This window comes from Pongo abelii, chromosome 8 (genome assembly GCF_028885655.2).
Source record: "Pongo abelii isolate AG06213 chromosome 8, NHGRI_mPonAbe1-v2.0_pri, whole genome shotgun sequence".
Taxonomy (NCBI): Eukaryota; Metazoa; Chordata; class Mammalia; order Primates; family Hominidae; genus Pongo; species Pongo abelii.
In genome coordinates, this window is record NC_071993.2 from 95,211,309 (window position 1) to 95,228,292 (window position 16,984).

Consider the following 16,984-nt stretch of genomic DNA (forward strand, 5'->3'; position numbering starts at 1 on the left):
CAGTTTTCAAAGAGAATGCTTCCAGTTTTTGCCCATTCAGTATGATATTGGCTGTGGGTTTGTCATAAATAGCTCTTATTATTTTGAGATACGTCCCATCAATTCCTAATTTATTGAGAGTTTTTAGCATGAAGGGTTGTTGAATTTTGTCAAAGGCCTTTTCTGCATCTATTGAGATAATCATGTGGTTTTTGTCTTTGGTTCTGTTTATATGCTGGATTACATTTATTGATTTGCGTATATTGAACCAGCCTTGCATCCCAGGGATGAAGCCCACTTGATCATGGTGGATAAGCTTTTTGATGTGCTGCTGGATTCTGTTTGCCAGTATTTTATTGAGGATTTTTGCATCAATATTCATCAAGGATATTGGTCTAAAATTCTCTTTTTTTGTTGTGTCTCTGCCAGGCTTTGGTATCAGGATGATGCTGGCCTCATAAAATGAGTTAGGGAGGATTCCCTCTTTTTCTATTGATTGGAATAGTTTCAGAAGGAATGGTACCAGCTCCTCCTTGTACCTCTGGTAGAATTCGGCTGTGAATCCATCTGGTCCTGGACTTTTTTTGGTTGGTAAGCTATTGATTATTGCCACAATTTCAGCTCCTGTTATTGGTCTATTCAGAGATTCAACTTCTTCCTGGTTTAGTCTTGGGAGGGTGTATGTGTTGAGGAATTTATCCATTTCTTCTAGATTTTCTAGTTTATTTGCATAGAGGTGTTTGTAATATTCTCTGATGGTAGTTTGTATTTCTGTGGGATCGGTGGTGATATCCCCTTTGTCATTTTTTATTGCATCTATTTGATTCTTCTCTCTTTTTTTCTTTATCAATCTTGCTAGCGGTCTATCAATTTTGTTGATCCTTTCAAAAAACCAGCTCCTGGATTCATTTATTTTTTGAAGGGTTTTTTGTGTCTCTATTTCCTTCAGTTCTGCTCTGATTTTAGTTATTTCTTGCCTTCTGCTAGCTTTTGAATGTGTTTGCTCTTGCTTTTCTAGTTCTTTTAATTGTGATGTTCAAAAAGTGGGCGAAAGACATGAACAGACACTTCTCAAAAGAAGACATTTATGCAGCCAAAAAACACATGAAAAAATGCTCACCATCACTGGCCATCAGAGAAATGCAAATCAAAACCACAATGAGATACCATCTCACACCAGTTAGAATGGCAATCATTAAAAAGTCAGGAAACAGGTGCTGGAGAGGATGTGGAGAAATAGGAACACTTTTACACTGTTGGTGGGACTGTAAACTAGTTCAACCCTTGTGGAAGTCAGTGTGGCGATTCCTCAGGGATCTAGAACTAGAAATTCCATTCGACCCAGCTATCCCATTACTGGGTATATACCCAAAGGACTATAAATCATGCTGCTATAAAGACACATGCACACGTATGTTTATTGCTGCATTATTCACAATAGCAAAGACTTGGAACCAACCCAAATGTCCAACAATGATAGATTGGATTAAGAAAATGTGGCACATATACACCGTGGAATACTATGCAGCCATAAAAAATGATGAGTTCATGTCCTTTGTAGGGACATGGATGAAATTGGAAATCATCATTCTCAGTAAACTATCACAAGAACAAAAAACCAAACACCGCATATTCTCACTCATAGGTGGGAATTGAACAATGAGAACACATGGACACAGGAAGGGGAACATCACACTTCGGGGACTGTTGTGGGGTGGGGGGAGGGGGGAGGGATAGCATTGGGAGATATACCTAATGCTAGATGACGAGTTGGTGGGTGCAGCACACCAGCATGGCACATGTATACATATGTAACTTACCTGCACATTGCGCACATGTACCATAAAACCTAAAGTATAATAATAATAATAATAATAATAAAAGAAAAAAAAAAAAAAGAAAAGATCTGTAAGTTGTAGCAACGTCTGGAAGCCTTAACATGTGGAAGTTATATAAGAATCTTACAGTAGGGTAAGCTACAGAACATGATACAGGATGTAGAAAGGAAATCAACACCCTCTAGGAACAAGGGGTGGGGACTGGAGAGGGAATGTCAAAAGATGGAAGAAAGGCTAGACATGAGCATGGGCTGCCTGCTCTCTGTCTCCCACTCTAGGCTGAGTTCTTTAGAACTAGATGTCATAACATATCAGATAAGTTGAGATAGATGGTAGAAGAGAATCACAAGGTAGAGCCAGGAAAGCCTGTGCTTATCAGAAAATCCTCATTCTGATGTGCCATTTGTGAGGCAGTGTCAGGGCAGATGAATCTCAGGTCAGGCTCACAGGATTCTTCACACTCCAGCAGGGTGTGGAGAGAGCAGCTGAGAGGTTTTCTGTGTCCTTTATGGAAGGCCCATAAGTACTGAGAAGACCATAAAACCGGAAGTCAAAGGAGGACTATGAATACTAGGAGATACCAATACAGTGGTACAGACCACATAAAACTGTCATTGGTCAGTGAGGAAAATGGGGGCCTACAGGCCAATCCCTTTGTTGGAATGCAGATCATCAACCAAAAGAAAGAGAAGAAAAGGATGGAAGGGAGTCTTGAATCAATAACATGAAAAACTTAACTGACCCTGGAAATGACTTGTTTATAGTAAATTGACAGGATTAACACTATTAGCAGAAATGGAGGTTTATGTGCAAAGATATATTTAGTTAAAAATAATTAAAGAATATCATATCTTTGTACACAAGTTGTGAGTATAAATAACAATAAACAGGAGAGGTTAGGATAGGGAGAGTTGTCAGAGAAGGGTTTGTGAAGGAAGCAGAATTAGACAGGGCTGTTTAAAAGACAGGAAGAACTTGGCTCAGGAGGAGGAAAGAATGTGATAGGAAAAAAGAAGTTGTCCAAAGGCCTAAACCTGGGACTAGTAGAAGTCAGTAGGACTAATAGGAATACAGAGGCTAGGTTATGAGAGGTGAGATGCAAGTGTCAGATTACGAAGGTCCTCGGGTGCAAAGATGAAGGGCATAGACCTTCAGGACTTAAGCAGTCTGAGTGGCATTTGGGAAAGGATTCATTCATTAGAGGTCTGCCTAGCAGGAAGAAAGATAATCTACCTCCCAGATGGCAACTTTCCCTCTGCCTTCTGGTATGCACACTCCTCCCATATCATGGACACTGAGACACAGGGAGTTTTATTCACCAGAATTTGTAGTTGGGGATAGAAGTGACTGGAGAAGACAACGTGGTTTGGCTGCCCCATCCCCTGTGAGAGAAGCTCCCACTGCATGGGGCTGTGTAGCATATGTCTAGATTCCAGGTTTTGGAAGGGACTGGAACATAAGGAACTGATCCATGAGATGGAAATGTCAGAGAGAGAAGGGAGCCCCACGGAGCAATGCAGCCAAAGAAAGACTTTAGGGAGCATTCAGATGTCTCATGGGATCTTGAATTGTCTTCTGGGTAATATGCAATGTAAATTTTCTCATATATCTCCCACAATATCTTCAATAAAATCTGTAATTCTTTAAAGTGGATGTAAGAAGTGCAGAGTGTAGTTTCAGGGTTGGTGCTTCTGTAAAAGCTGTAGGTAGCACTGAATCAAGAGGGTCTACTCTCTGCCCCACTCATCAACCCTCAATATACACATATAAAACAAGTAACTTGACCCTATTGCCTATATGGCTTAAAAGTTAAACATCACAGAATGATCTACACCCACTACCTTTATTTTTCCTTTCTTCTCCGATACTTTTCTCTGATGCTAGGTTGACACCATGGCAACTGGTATAGTAGAAAGAACTTGGGCTTCAGAGTCAGGCTTTTGTTCAGGTCCCAGGTGAGCCACTTCCCAGGGGCATAACCCACTGCAAGTTGCCTAACTAGAAGGAGTCTCTGTTTTTTCATATGGAGAACAGCAATAACACATATTTTACAATATCCTTGTAAGGATTAAATGAGATTATTATATGTGTGGAGGTTAAGCAATACAGTAGAAAGGGCCCTAACTTTAGAGTAGGTCTGAATCTTGGCTCTCACAATTATTACGTTATGTGACACTGGTGAAGTAGAGAACTCTTTTGAGACTCAGATTCTTTATCTGTAAAATGTGGGTAAGAGATGACTAATGATAGTCTGGTACAAAGGTCATATTAAGTGGTCATGATCTTGTTAGGGTTCAAAAGTGGGAACTATGGTGATGTAAAGTGCCTAGTACACTTTGAAGGCACATTGAAGGTACACATAAATGGGATCCATTACTATAATCACACACTGCATGCTCCGGAAGTTCTGGCTTGACAGAGCAATAAAATGGTCTGTTGAATGTACAGTTTGAGGTAACATTTTAGGGAGAATTCCCTGACAGGAAGAGGTTCCATCCTTCAGGATGTAGTGTAGACTTTATGTATGTCCCCAGTAGGAATAAAACATGGGAAGGTGTAAAAGTGTAAGTGATCCCACTTATCATCACTCCTAAGTGACCCACAGCTGTTCCTACAACTCTGGGCTCTGCAACTTAGAAATCCTGGTTTCTAAAGGGGAAATGCTTCATCTAGATAACACAATAAGAGGCCCATTAAATCTCAAGCTATGGCTACCACCCCGTCACTTCATGTTGCTTGAGACAAGACCCAGGAGGTGAGAAGGGTCAACATCCTGGCAAATATAACCAACATGGATCATCGGGCACAGGTTAGGCTGCTGCTACAGAATGGGGGCAGGGAATATGTTTGCCAGTCAAGTAATTCGGTGTCTCTTGGTACTCTCTTGCTCAATTTTGATGATAAAAATACAAGTTCAGTGCCATGGTCTGAAAAGAATGTGGTGATCATGGGGCTCAAAACCATGTCCAGATCATCCCATATGTAAGCCACCTAAACAGGCAGAGGTGCTAGTTGATGGTGAGGGGAATTCTGAATGGTTGGATAGTGGAGGAGAAGGATAATGAGTATTTGTTAAGGCCTTGAGACCAGCTGCAATGGCTGGAGCTGTAGCTCATCTCACTAATCCACCTGAAGGCCTAGAACTTATTATAAGAAGCAAAGTGGGTATGAATGGTTGCAAGGAGTACACTGTAGTGGATACCATGGAATACTGCCTAAATTTCTACCCCCAAAACTACACTACTTACACCTCCAGCTGCAGGAAGTTTTAGAAACCAACAGCTCTTAGTGACGTTCCCTCTAAGGGTCATACGTTCAGCTCAAGAAAACCGCCTTACCCAAAGTCATGCTCCTTCCCGGCAGTAGCCCACATCCAATGACTGGGTGATAGAAGGGTCTAAAGGCCTGTCCCTTTGCTTCCCATTTAGGGAAATTTAAGGAGTTATTGCAGCTGCAAAGGTCTCACTGGGATCATCAGAGGCTTTGTTGCGATTGAACGGCAGTTCAAGCTCCCTTCAGCCCAGTCCAGTTTCTTTCATTCTCCCATAGGTATCCAGCCAAGAGCATCCCCTCTAGTACCTTCCTGCATGCAAATCTTGTCCAGAGCCTGCTTTCTGGGAAACCTAACCTGTGACAAACATGCTATTTCTGAGTGTCTGCAGATCACTCATGTGGAGAAATTTGCTCCTTATTTATGTGTTCTCTGCTGGTATTACTCCTTCTACTCTCGTAACAAAGCTGTTAACTAGCATTTTAGAATCACTGATGACATCCTTTCTTTCTAAGTTCTTCCTCTAAATTTCCTGGTTTGATCTGAGTTTTCCTATTTAGTGCTTTCAAAATATTCTCAAGTATTACCACTGCACTCTGTTTATATCACCTGTTTTTTAACAGCAGAGACTCTTTGTATTCTCACTGTTTACTATGACACAGTAACTTGTTGAATATTTGTGGAATTAAAAACAAACAAGAACATATTGATCTAGAATATGAATAGTGATCTGGTTGGCAATATCAATTTCATAGAGTTATTGGAATACAGACTAGAAACTATGGGAGTGGATGAGATTCCTGATGGATTATGGGTAGAATTAGAAGAGAAGATAGCTTATCACAGAACCCTGAAAAATACCAACACTTATGGGCTGAAAAGAGAAGAAAGAGTCCATGAAAGAACAGTTGGTGAGAGAAGAGATAATCCTGGAAGCCTAGGGTAGAAAGAAATTCAAGAAAGACGTATTCAACAGAGTCAAATAACAAATTGAGTATCAAATAAAACAAATGACTATCAGATTTGATAATTAGGAGGCCTTGGTGACATTTTCCAACCATATTTTGGTGGCATGGTGGGAGGAAATATACAGGATCAATTTTGTATGTAGATCCACCTTTTCCCTTAGGTAGTTGCTACATCCATGTCTGGAGAAGTCAGAGGAAGCACGGACTTCAGCTTCCTGTTTAAGCCATGTTCTCACATCCCATTTTAGCAGGGGCTTTGTTCTTTAGGAGTCCACTGGGTTCCATTAATAATGCTGTGATATCCACATGGCTCTTTGTATCTGTTAGAATTTAGAAAGGGCAGGTAAATGATTATGACCTTCAAACCTCCAACAAGGTCAACTCCTTACTGAAAGTTATAAAGCCTAACCAACAATTACCCAGAGCTCAAATAAACCAGAGGTGCTTAAGTCACTCAGGGGAAACATATTAAAGTCAATTACAACTCAATCTGGGTACATTTATCAGACATCTTTCCCCTGTGACCAAAGAGGCAAGAAGGAGAACTTGTTCCAAAGTGTGGGGATAAACGTAGGGGTGTATGGAGGTCTGGTAGAGAACACAGAAGCAAGGAGAATAGATGATTCCTGCCTATTCCCCTAAGAGTTAGTTAAGCAAGTCTGGACATATTTCCTGAATTGGAACTATTTGATCTATATAAATACTCATTTTTATTCAATTCAACAGCTATTTATTGAATACTGTTATCTGTCAGGCAGATAACAGATATACTAGGAACTGAGAAACAAAATTGAAAGAATAAAAACAAGCATAAAAATAAACAACATATGTTCTGTTCTCAAGAAGTTCACAGACTAGTAGCTAGAGAAGCACACAAAACTGCCATATAATTTCAAAGGCACTATGAGAGTAGTATGTACTAAGTACTATGGAGCCACAGAGAAGTGGGCAATTCAGCTAGCCTTAGGAAGAAGGTATAACCAGGATGGCTACAGGTGTGGATGTATCTCTTGCAGGTTGATTGGAATGATGGACAATCAAAGTAAAGGAAAAAAAAATCAATTGCTTTCTAGAAAATTTATAGAAATAAATGTTCCAAATCTACTAGGGCAACTAGTTCAGATATTTAAAAACCCATGCAAGCAAGGAATTCTTCCTGTAATTACCTCTAACTACATGGCCTTATAATTAATTTTTTTGTTTTGTTTTGAGACGGAGTCTTGCTCTGTTGCCCAGGCTGGAGTGCATTGGTGCGATTTCGGCTCACTGCAAGCTCCGCCTCCCAGGTTCACGCCATTCTCCTGCCTCAGCCTCCCCAGCAGCTGGTTCTACAGGCACCCATCACCACGCCCAGCTAATTTTTTGTATTTTTAGTAGAGACAGGGTTTCACCGTGTTAGCCAGGATGGTCTTGATCTCTTGATCTCGTGATCCACCCGCCTTGACCTCCTAAAGTGCTGGAATTACAGGCATGAGCCACCACACCTGGCCTGTAATTAATTTTAAACCCTCCCTTTTCTCTTTTTCCTCATGAGAAAAAACTGGGAACAGATAGTCAACATAGTATTTACATTTCTGTTAGAAAAAACTCCCAATGACTTGGTTATTTCCCACAAAACAAAACAAAACAAAACAAAAATCGCTTTATCCCAATGCATGCCCACTCATCATTTGATCTTTTTGTTTTAAAATGAATACTAATCTACCTCTATTAAAAGCCTCCCAAAAGGACTTAGCTCCAGTGAGCATCGAACAGTTTTAACTGATGGGCTCAAGGGATGGAAGAAGCTGTATGAGATGTTAGCAAGAACATTCTTTGACAAAACCCAGTCCTAAGCCAAATTCTTAAGATTTGGAAAGAAAATAATTTTGTCTTACTGCCAGCAGACTCTCCTGTTTACTGTTTCAACTAAGCAAATTAGGAATGGTTATTTCCATGGAATGTCTCCCCATGCTGGGCACTAAAACTCGAGGTACTCCAAACTATCTAAGAAGGTTGAATAAACACCCAAAGCTTTAGTAAAACTAAAATTCTTATGGGTTTCCTGAGTATACTTTCAGTTTACTTTTATTACTATTACATCTTTCCTTAATTTTATATATATGATATATTTTATTTCTATCATATATTTTCTTGATGATATATATAATATTTATTTATCTATTTATTTATTTATTTATTCTCACAATGTAATATAGGGTATATTGTATGGAAGGTAAAAATATGAGTATGCGAAAATGTTAGAAATTATAGGGACCATGGTGATTACTGACAGATAACGCAAAACCAAAGTTACATAACTGCCAAAGGTCAAGTAGCAATTTAAGAGCAGAGCTGAGAATAGAATTCAGGTGAGGAAATCAGGTCCTGTGCCTGTGATATCAGAGGCAGGGCTGCCCAGTATACAACTCAAAGGGTAGCATTTATATAGAATGGGCAACATACAGCAAGGGCCAGACCTGGAACTGACCTTTGTGGGGGCTATCATGAGTCCTATAATGCAGCAGCTTCAGTCACCAGAAACCTTGCAATTGTCTCATTATTCTTAAATTTGAGGTACCTGACCAATTTTTTAAAAAAATTCAAAGTGAGCAGTGTACTGTCAGTTTTGGTCCCACCATAGGGTTGGTTTCCTCCAGAAATGGAGGCTTTGTGGTGTACCTCACCATCAGAATTCTTGAGATTTAAAATGTTTTCTTCACTGCCTTCTTGCACAATATCAGTGGCTTTCAGAAGGATCCTATTGAGTCATACTTGTAGGATTTATACAGCATAAACCTTCCAAATGGTTGGTGAAGCAAAATAGAAAATAAAGGCAGCCTCCCTCCTCCACCCACATTTTTTAAAAATCCACAAGTTTTAGGAAAAAATCCAGCTCTAGCTAAAATCCTTGAAGCCCTTGTAAAACCTCAAGAGTTTTTCTTCCTCACCATGACCCATGAATTTTCATTTGGTGGTGTGGCAGTGGCTTGAGGGATTTTAACTTGAAACAGTTCACCCCATTTACTCTGTTGTTTGGGTGACATAGTTGATACTAAACAACAAAACTGCTGTACCTCCCTAAAACATGAACCTATAATGGTTGTTTTTGTAAAGAGTTTGGGGATATATGTGGCTAAAGGAGGTAATAAAGTATAACAAGATCACAGTAAATGCTAGTTCATTATCTGAAGCACTGGTCCACCTCAGTGAGAAAAATATCAGAAGTGGGGTGGCAACAATGAAGATAAAGATGATGCCAATCATTAAAGAAAACCATTTGCCACCTCAACTGCATAATAAACCCAATACAGCCTGCTGTAGTCCTACATTCATGGTAAACCTAACAGATTTTCTGCTGAAAAATGCAATGACATTCAAACCAATGCAATGCACTGTCTCTGGTGTGAGGTATCTTACAAGGAAAAGGATTTAGGGTTTATGAGGTTTCTGTTGTTGATATTTTATAATTTTTAGCAAAGCATTTGAGTTTTAACTCAGACCCAGGAGATGCATTTTATTAGAACGTTTAATCCTTCCAAAAGGCTTTGTGAAATCCCTCTCCTCTGATGTCTTCCTATCCCTATCAGTCTTCAGCATCTAGGTGTCCCCATCAACAAAGCCTCCTGAACTCTCAAACAGAACATTCTGTAGCAGCTGTGAATGTCTTGAAGCTAGATTTGACATCACAGACAGCAGGCAGCACAGAGGAGACATGCCACCCGTTGATGCCAAGCGTGTCCTACCTTGGAAACATGAGCAATCAGTGTGCTGACCTTTCTTCCTGGAGAGTTTGAGGTCAGGCAGACTCCTTGAAAACAATGCCCCATTTAATATACACCCTTAAGCCTGAATGGTAACCTTTGGATATTTTTACTGATTCCTCACCCAAATTATTTTCCTCTTCAATGAACCTGTCCTTCCAGGACATCCATCATGGGTTGGATGCCACCCCATCTCCCATCTGGGTTAGCTTTGCCTTCTAGCAGGACATGTTAGCCAAGTAGGTTTCAAATTGTTCTCATTGGTCATTCCCCACAATCTTCCAACCAGGTAGTGCCACATCCATTCTGCAGAATATGTGTGGTAGAAGCATAGCAAAACCTACCAGTGCCAAGATTCCATTCTGTTGGACAGATTCCAAATGGAGCTTCCTTTCTGTGAAGCAAGGACGCTCATGCACAGTTCCTTCCTCCTCTGGTAATGTCTTCCCCCTCCTCTTTGCTTCTTTCCCATCCCTCTATCTCTAAACACTTCCTACATTCACACCCACCCAATCTCTCTGAAGAATTCATCCTGCCTCTCTCTAGCTGCACCAGCCTGCAGTTCTTTCTGCATTCTCTGCTGAATTCTTACTGGCATTTGTGGTAATTGTGCCGGTAACTGTCTTATACTGGGCGTACTACTTGGTGCGGTTAATTTTCTTTTTCTCTATAGAGGTATTGAGTTCAGTATACTATCAACTCTGAAAAATGGGGCCTTGTCTACCTGTCCCTACAGGGTCTAGAAGAATACTGCACACAAAGGTTCACAAGAAGAATAGTATTTGTGTATGGATTATGTCAGGAAAAAAATCCATGATAATAGTCCTCAACTGGGCTTTGACAAGAGCAAGTATGTTCCTCAATTCTAGTTTTGCTTTGGTTTATATTTTAGATGTGAACCTCTGACTAGAAATCTACGGGCATATTTCATAGAAAATGGCATATAAAAATGGATGGAAGAAAACTTTTTCAAGTGGAAAAAGAAGAAAGGAAGGAAAGAAGGGCAGACTACCTGGTGGTATAGGCCCTTACATCTAGAACTCTCACTCAATGCTTCCAACACTTTTTCATAAACCACAAAACCAGAAATTTACTGTTCAATAATAGAAACATATGGTGCGGAGCTTTCTAGCTTCTTCTTTCTTTTTTTTTTTTTTTTTTTCTGGTAAAGAGGTAGTAAAGAGAGAGGATCTAGTTGGGGAGGTGGGTAGGACAAGAAGAAGTAGGAGTGAATGTTTTCAAAAAGCTTTTGGTAGATAAGGACTTTCTCTCATTCATTTTTAAATTTTCCTATTAAAATATGTACTTTATAGCTTCTCGATTTTACAAGAAGCATGTTTTTTGATGGAAACATATTCTGGTGTGCACACTGATTAGGTCCATTAGTGGATAAATTCAGCGTTCACTCAAGAGACCATGCTACAAGACCAAACCCACTACTTTTATTGGAAATACTGGGGCTGAGAAAGAGAGGCAATTCATTAATGCTAAGCCTATACAAAGCAGTTTGCTCTTTTTGTCTGTTTCGTATTGTACCATTGCAGAAAGGTTGAGTGTACCTCTGCTACTAAAACAGTCCATGTACCCAGGGAGCTTGCTAAACAATTTTAGAGTCAACAGAGCCCCAGGACACCGTTAAGAAATTCAAGGTTTTCAGGGATAGTTGAAAAAGAAAACAAATGACTGGGCATGTTCCTCTCTGTGTTTCCCTTCCACTGCTTGGAAGAGGACAAACAGTGTTCACTGGCGATGGACAATGTGATGCTCCATTGACTTCTTTCCAGCACAGTTTAAGCTATCAGGTCAGCCTTCTGTTCACTGAAAAACATTTGTGTTCCTACATATCTGTACTCACGATTAAAGGGCATTGGATCACTCTAGACCTTTAACAGCACTAAATGGGCTATTAGGCAAAATCGCAATTGAGGTGACCCCTACAATTCACAGCTGAGAAATACATGGCCACTGAATAATTACCTCATATCCCAGACACTTTCTGGTGTCTTTTAGACTGGCACTGGAAAAAGAAGGCAAAAAGGGAAAATGCTAATATTGATGAAGCATTTTTTTGAGTTCAGCATGGTGTTAAGCAGTTTATTAGTTTATTTAATCCTTGTGAGATCCTTCAGACAGGTGAGTTTTTATGCTTCTTTTACGGGAGAAACTAAGGCTCAGGTAGGTAAGAGAACCTTGTTACCATGAGAGAATGTGCTGTGGCCATGCAAGATGCTAGTAAAACATCCCTCCATAAAATCTGCTTATTAGACAGGAGAGAAATCTGACCATTACATTTTTCTTCTTTTCTAACTTCTGTTTTCTTGCTTGTTAAATGAAGAATAATGACATCCCCAAGTGGTTGTTGTGAAATATAAGAGAAGAGTTCTTGTTATCTGTACATTTGTAGTTCCTTCTGCCTGACTTTTTGCATAGCTGTCTCCTACTCATCCTTTAGTTCTCAGCTTAAATGACATTGCCTCCAAGAGGCCTTCCTAGATTATCCACCTGAGGTCTCATCAACCTCATTATCACACCACAACTCACTATCACATTTCCCATTTATCACCTTAATAGCACCTATCACAATCTATGATTGCCTCATTACTATCCCTCCTCCCCATCAGAATATAGCCTCCGTGAAAGAAAAGAGCATTCCTATCTTGCTCATGTTCTATGCCTACCGCAGTGCCTGGCATATAGTTGCTACCCCCAAATACTAGTTGAGCGAATGCATGAATGACTGAAAGATAATGCACCTATAATTTAGAACTACTAAATAAATGAAAGTTCCCTTCTATTTCCCACTTTCCCTCTGACTGTTTTTGGGTTCACTTCCATTTGACCTCTTTTCATCTCAGTCACCAGTGATCCTGTATCATGTTACACTGAACTTCCGTTGATGTAGGAGAGGAAAGCTGACTTTGCTCCTGCTCTGTAGCAAAAGGACTTGGACTGTTTTTCTCTAGTCTCAGGGAAGAGGCCTGTCTATACTGGGCCTTAGTACAGGACATGTAAGTGGGTACAGATCAAAGATCTGGTGACACCCTGTGTCTGTGGAAAGGTGGAGATATTTAACAATGGGAGGGAGGAAGTGGCTTCTATGGTGCACAGAAACTTGCCCTGACCTCCTTCATCCTTTTCAGGGAGCTTGTGAAAATGTTTCTCCACAGTGCCAATCTGCCCTTAGCTGTTGGGGTCATGCAATGGCTAAAAGCCCTTGTTGGATACTGAACTTCTAAACTCAAGTTATGTCCTCAAGGCTCAGCATCTATCCAGGGCTCAAGCAGAAATTAAAGGTTGCCAAGGGCTAAGAGAGTGGGAAGAGCCTTTGGGTGTTTTTGGTTGGGCTCTGCTCGCCTTGCATGAAATTGCTAACCATTCAAAGTCAAGTTGAGGTAAAAATGGATGGTCTGAACACCCCTTTAAAGTCCACCAAATTTAAAGCAAGCAGGGTTTTTCTCCATGAAAGTCAGCTTCTCTTTTACTTAGGTAACCTTTCAGTAATCACAGATCAAAGCCCAGACTGAACGTTTCTATCCTTTGGGAAACTTTCTCTGGCTTCCTTGGGCATATAGGAGAGTTCCACCCACCCTTTCCCACAGCACCATCTTTTGCCTCTATCAGGGTTTATCTATCTTGTGGAATAGTCACATTCTTATGTGTCTTGCAACCACATCCAGCTGTTGGTCCCTGGAGACAATGTGTCTCATACATTTTTGGACCCTTCAATCCACATCTTTGTATCTTGCTAAATGCTAGGAATATACCAAGCACACAATATATAAAGTAGGAGGTATGTTTGAATAATAAAATTTTGGAGATAAAAGGGTCCCCAACTCATAGTTTGATGTTTTATAAAGCCCAAAGAAAGATAAAGTTATTGCCCAAGGTAGCCACAAAGTAACAGATAGGATCTACTCAAATAAATATTATTTATTACTTGAAATTACATCATCATGAAAAAGACTTCCCAAAAGTTTTAAAATGTAAAGTAATTTGAAATGCTTTCTATCTAATTATAATGCTTAGACTTTATTTAAAATCTTTCACAGTTTCAAAGGACCATATGCTTTATGCTTCTAAGAATTTGTCAAATAGTTGTTGCCCTATAAATTAAGTATTGGTTTTTCTATTACTGTGAGAATACTTGCTTCATGAATACTAATTTGGGTTAATTATTTGCCACTTTATATTTGTGTGTTTTGACAAAACACTGACCGGACACTAGGTATATAGACTATATTAGATATATATATTTTTAATTTTAAACTTTTAATTTTTATGGGTACATAGTAGGTGTATATATTTCTGAGGCACATGAGATATTTTGATACAAGTATCAATGTGTAATAATCACATCAGGGTAAATGGGGTATCCATCACCTTAAGCACTTATCCTTTGTGTTACAAACAATCCAATTATACTGTATATATTAGATAACATTTGATTTGAGACATCTTCTAGTTCTAAAATTATCTGCCTCTATAAACTATTCTATGTTGATTTCATCTTTAATGAACATTTATTGGATGTTTAATGTATCCCAAGCATTATGTCCAGGATTCTCTACCAGGTACTAGGAAAATAATATACTGTCTTATAAATAAGATAGACAATCCAGTTCTCAAGTTACTCACAGTCTAACAGTCTAATGGAGGAGTCAGGCATTAAAAAAATGATTTTAATGAACATAAAATACTATAATAGAAGCATGTACTTAATATTGTGGAAGCAGAGAAAAGGGAATAACAACCTGCCTGTGGGGAATTAGAGAATGCTGCCTTCTAAATAACCTTTTAAATAAAGTGGAGATGGAGGTTGAGAATCAAAAACTTATCAAGAATTCACTCAAAGTAAATGAAAATATTTGTCCTGCTAAGGAAAGAAAAATAGACAAGAGGAAAGCCTATAAAAATCAAATCAGTATCTCAAGGTGATGAAACAATTCTTTATATTCTTAATCTCCAGGTAGTGTGGTCTTGAATTACAGGGACTTTATTTAAAAGTACATGATGGATTTAATGGTAGTAAATTATTAAAGTAAATACTTGCCACTTGCATCTTCCTTTCCAGATAGATGGGAAACCATACTGCCTATATTTAGATTTTTCCTGTTTAATGTCACTAAACAAAGCATTAATCTTTTCTTAAGTAGACTGTGTTATGGGTTGAACCTATATATTGAAGTCCTAAGCCCCAGTACCTCACAATATGACCTTATTTGGAAATAGGATCATTGCAACTGTCATTAGTTAAGGTGAGGTCATACTAGAGTAAGATGGGCCATTAACTCAAAATAACTGGACTGGACATTTTGACCCAGATATGCACACAAGGAGAATGCTATGTGAAGATAAATGCAGAAGTTACAGTTATTCTTCTACAAGCCAAGGAATGCCAACGATTACCAGAAAACTACCATAAGCTAGGGGAAAGGCATAGAGTAGATTTTTCCCCAAAATCCTCAGAAAGAACTAACCCTACCAATGCTATGAAGACTTCTAGCCTCCAGAGCTGCGAGACAATAAATTTCTATTGTTTAAGCCACCCAGTCTGTGGTACTTTGTTACAGCATCCCTGGCAAACTCATACAAACTGTAAATTCTTCTTAGAAACATGATGAAGGATCATGGAAATTTTAAACTAGATTTTATACAATATTGGAGTATCAAGTTCACTGAGAAAAATAATACCTAAAGGAGTTAATTGAGAGATTACTACTCATTTTTAAGTTTGTGTAGTAACTCAGGGCATTTAAATATATAATATATAATTTTTTTCAACTTTAACTTCAGGTCAGTCTAGTATTCGGCTAAAAAATAAAATAGTTTTATATCTCTTCATCCTAGGTTCTTAAGCTACCTGTATGTGTGTTTGTCTGTGTGTGTGTGTGTGTGTGTGTGTGTGTGTGTGTATGTGTGATTCTTTGGAAACTTAACTCAATGATGACTTTGAGGCCTCAAAATAATTGCCATTTAGCAAGAGAATTTCTCTTTAACTTTTCTTCCTAAGGTACAATATTGACCATCATCTTAAACAAACAAACCTTGAGTATGTAGAACAATAAAAAGAGTGCCAAGCTAGATGTCTGGAAACCAGGAGTCTAGCCTCATTTTGGTCCTAATAAACTGTGTGACCTTGGACAAGTGCTTAATTTTCAAATAGCTATTAGCTCAAGAAAAATGCGGGCCAGAGCAGCTTTTGATATTGCCTATGATCCACTATTTGCAAAAATAGCTAATATCCATGCATTAAAATGAAAAAGAGCTCAGCAGAAAGCCTGTAGAAACAGCACTGCAAATCGATATCATCAGCAAGGGAAAGAAGTGATGACAAGAAAAATATTCCTTTATTTTCTTCTATTTAACAAAAGAATCTCTGCTTACCATTTTCCCCTTCTTAGTGTACAACGGCAACTTTAAAACGTGAGTTAACAAAAGCGAATGATTCAGAGCTAATATTTTGTTGTCCCTAAAGTTACAGCAGCATCAAATGATTTTATAGCCCATTGGGGCCAGAAAAATCACTTGGAAGCAGAGCATACCTACATGAGCAAGTTGTACTACATAAAGTGACAAATGATCTTAGACAATTACAGAAACCTTTATATCTCAATCAGTACCCTGGAGACAGCTGATAATGTTTGCACATACTGCTAAAACTGTCAGCAATAAGATGTGAGGAAAACCCAAACCAGAACTTTTTACAAATTATGAGGTTCTGAAAAAGAGCAGAAACCTCCGTGGTAATGGCTTACATTAACAATACAGCTGTCTCTTAAAGCTCCTCAAGTCATAAAACACTAACAGCAAAGAACTGAAAAAAAAATGTGCACACTACAAGGAAAATGAACATCAGCGAAAATGGACTTCACAAGGAGTATGGTGGCTGCCAGACTAAATGCTGAAGACTGGCAATCCCCTGATACAAAATCAGAGTCAACCATGACATGCTCATAGGGAAGGACATCAGTGGGCCTGTTTATCTCATCCGTACAGCACAGTGCCTAAAGGTGGTTGAAACTGGAATGGCTGGGTTCAAACCACTAGCCGTGGCTTGGGCAAGTAGCTAGTTTCTTTATCTGTAAAATATGAATAATGGCAGTGCTCACGATATAGGCTGTTATGAAGATTAGATGAGATAGTATAGGTAAAGCATTTTGAAGAGTGCCTCCTAATTGAATACTC

The 16,984-nt window shown here is 39.0% G+C and overlaps 1 protein-coding gene and 1 long non-coding RNA gene across 9 annotated transcripts in view; both read right to left on the reverse strand.

Moving 5' to 3' along the window:
- RNLS (renalase, FAD dependent amine oxidase) overlaps positions 1 to 16,984 on the reverse strand; it is a 316,262-nt gene that overhangs the window by 177,043 nt on the left and 122,235 nt on the right. The gene's annotated exons all lie outside the window — the stretch shown is intronic.
- The window catches only part of LOC129048306 (uncharacterized), a 103,503-nt gene continuing 92,757 nt past the window's right edge, over positions 6,239 to 16,984 (reverse strand). The window contains exon 3 of the long non-coding RNA XR_008510536.2: positions 6,239 to 6,376. This is a non-coding gene — a long non-coding RNA (uncharacterized LOC129048306). The remainder of the gene's footprint in view (positions 6,377 to 16,984) is intronic.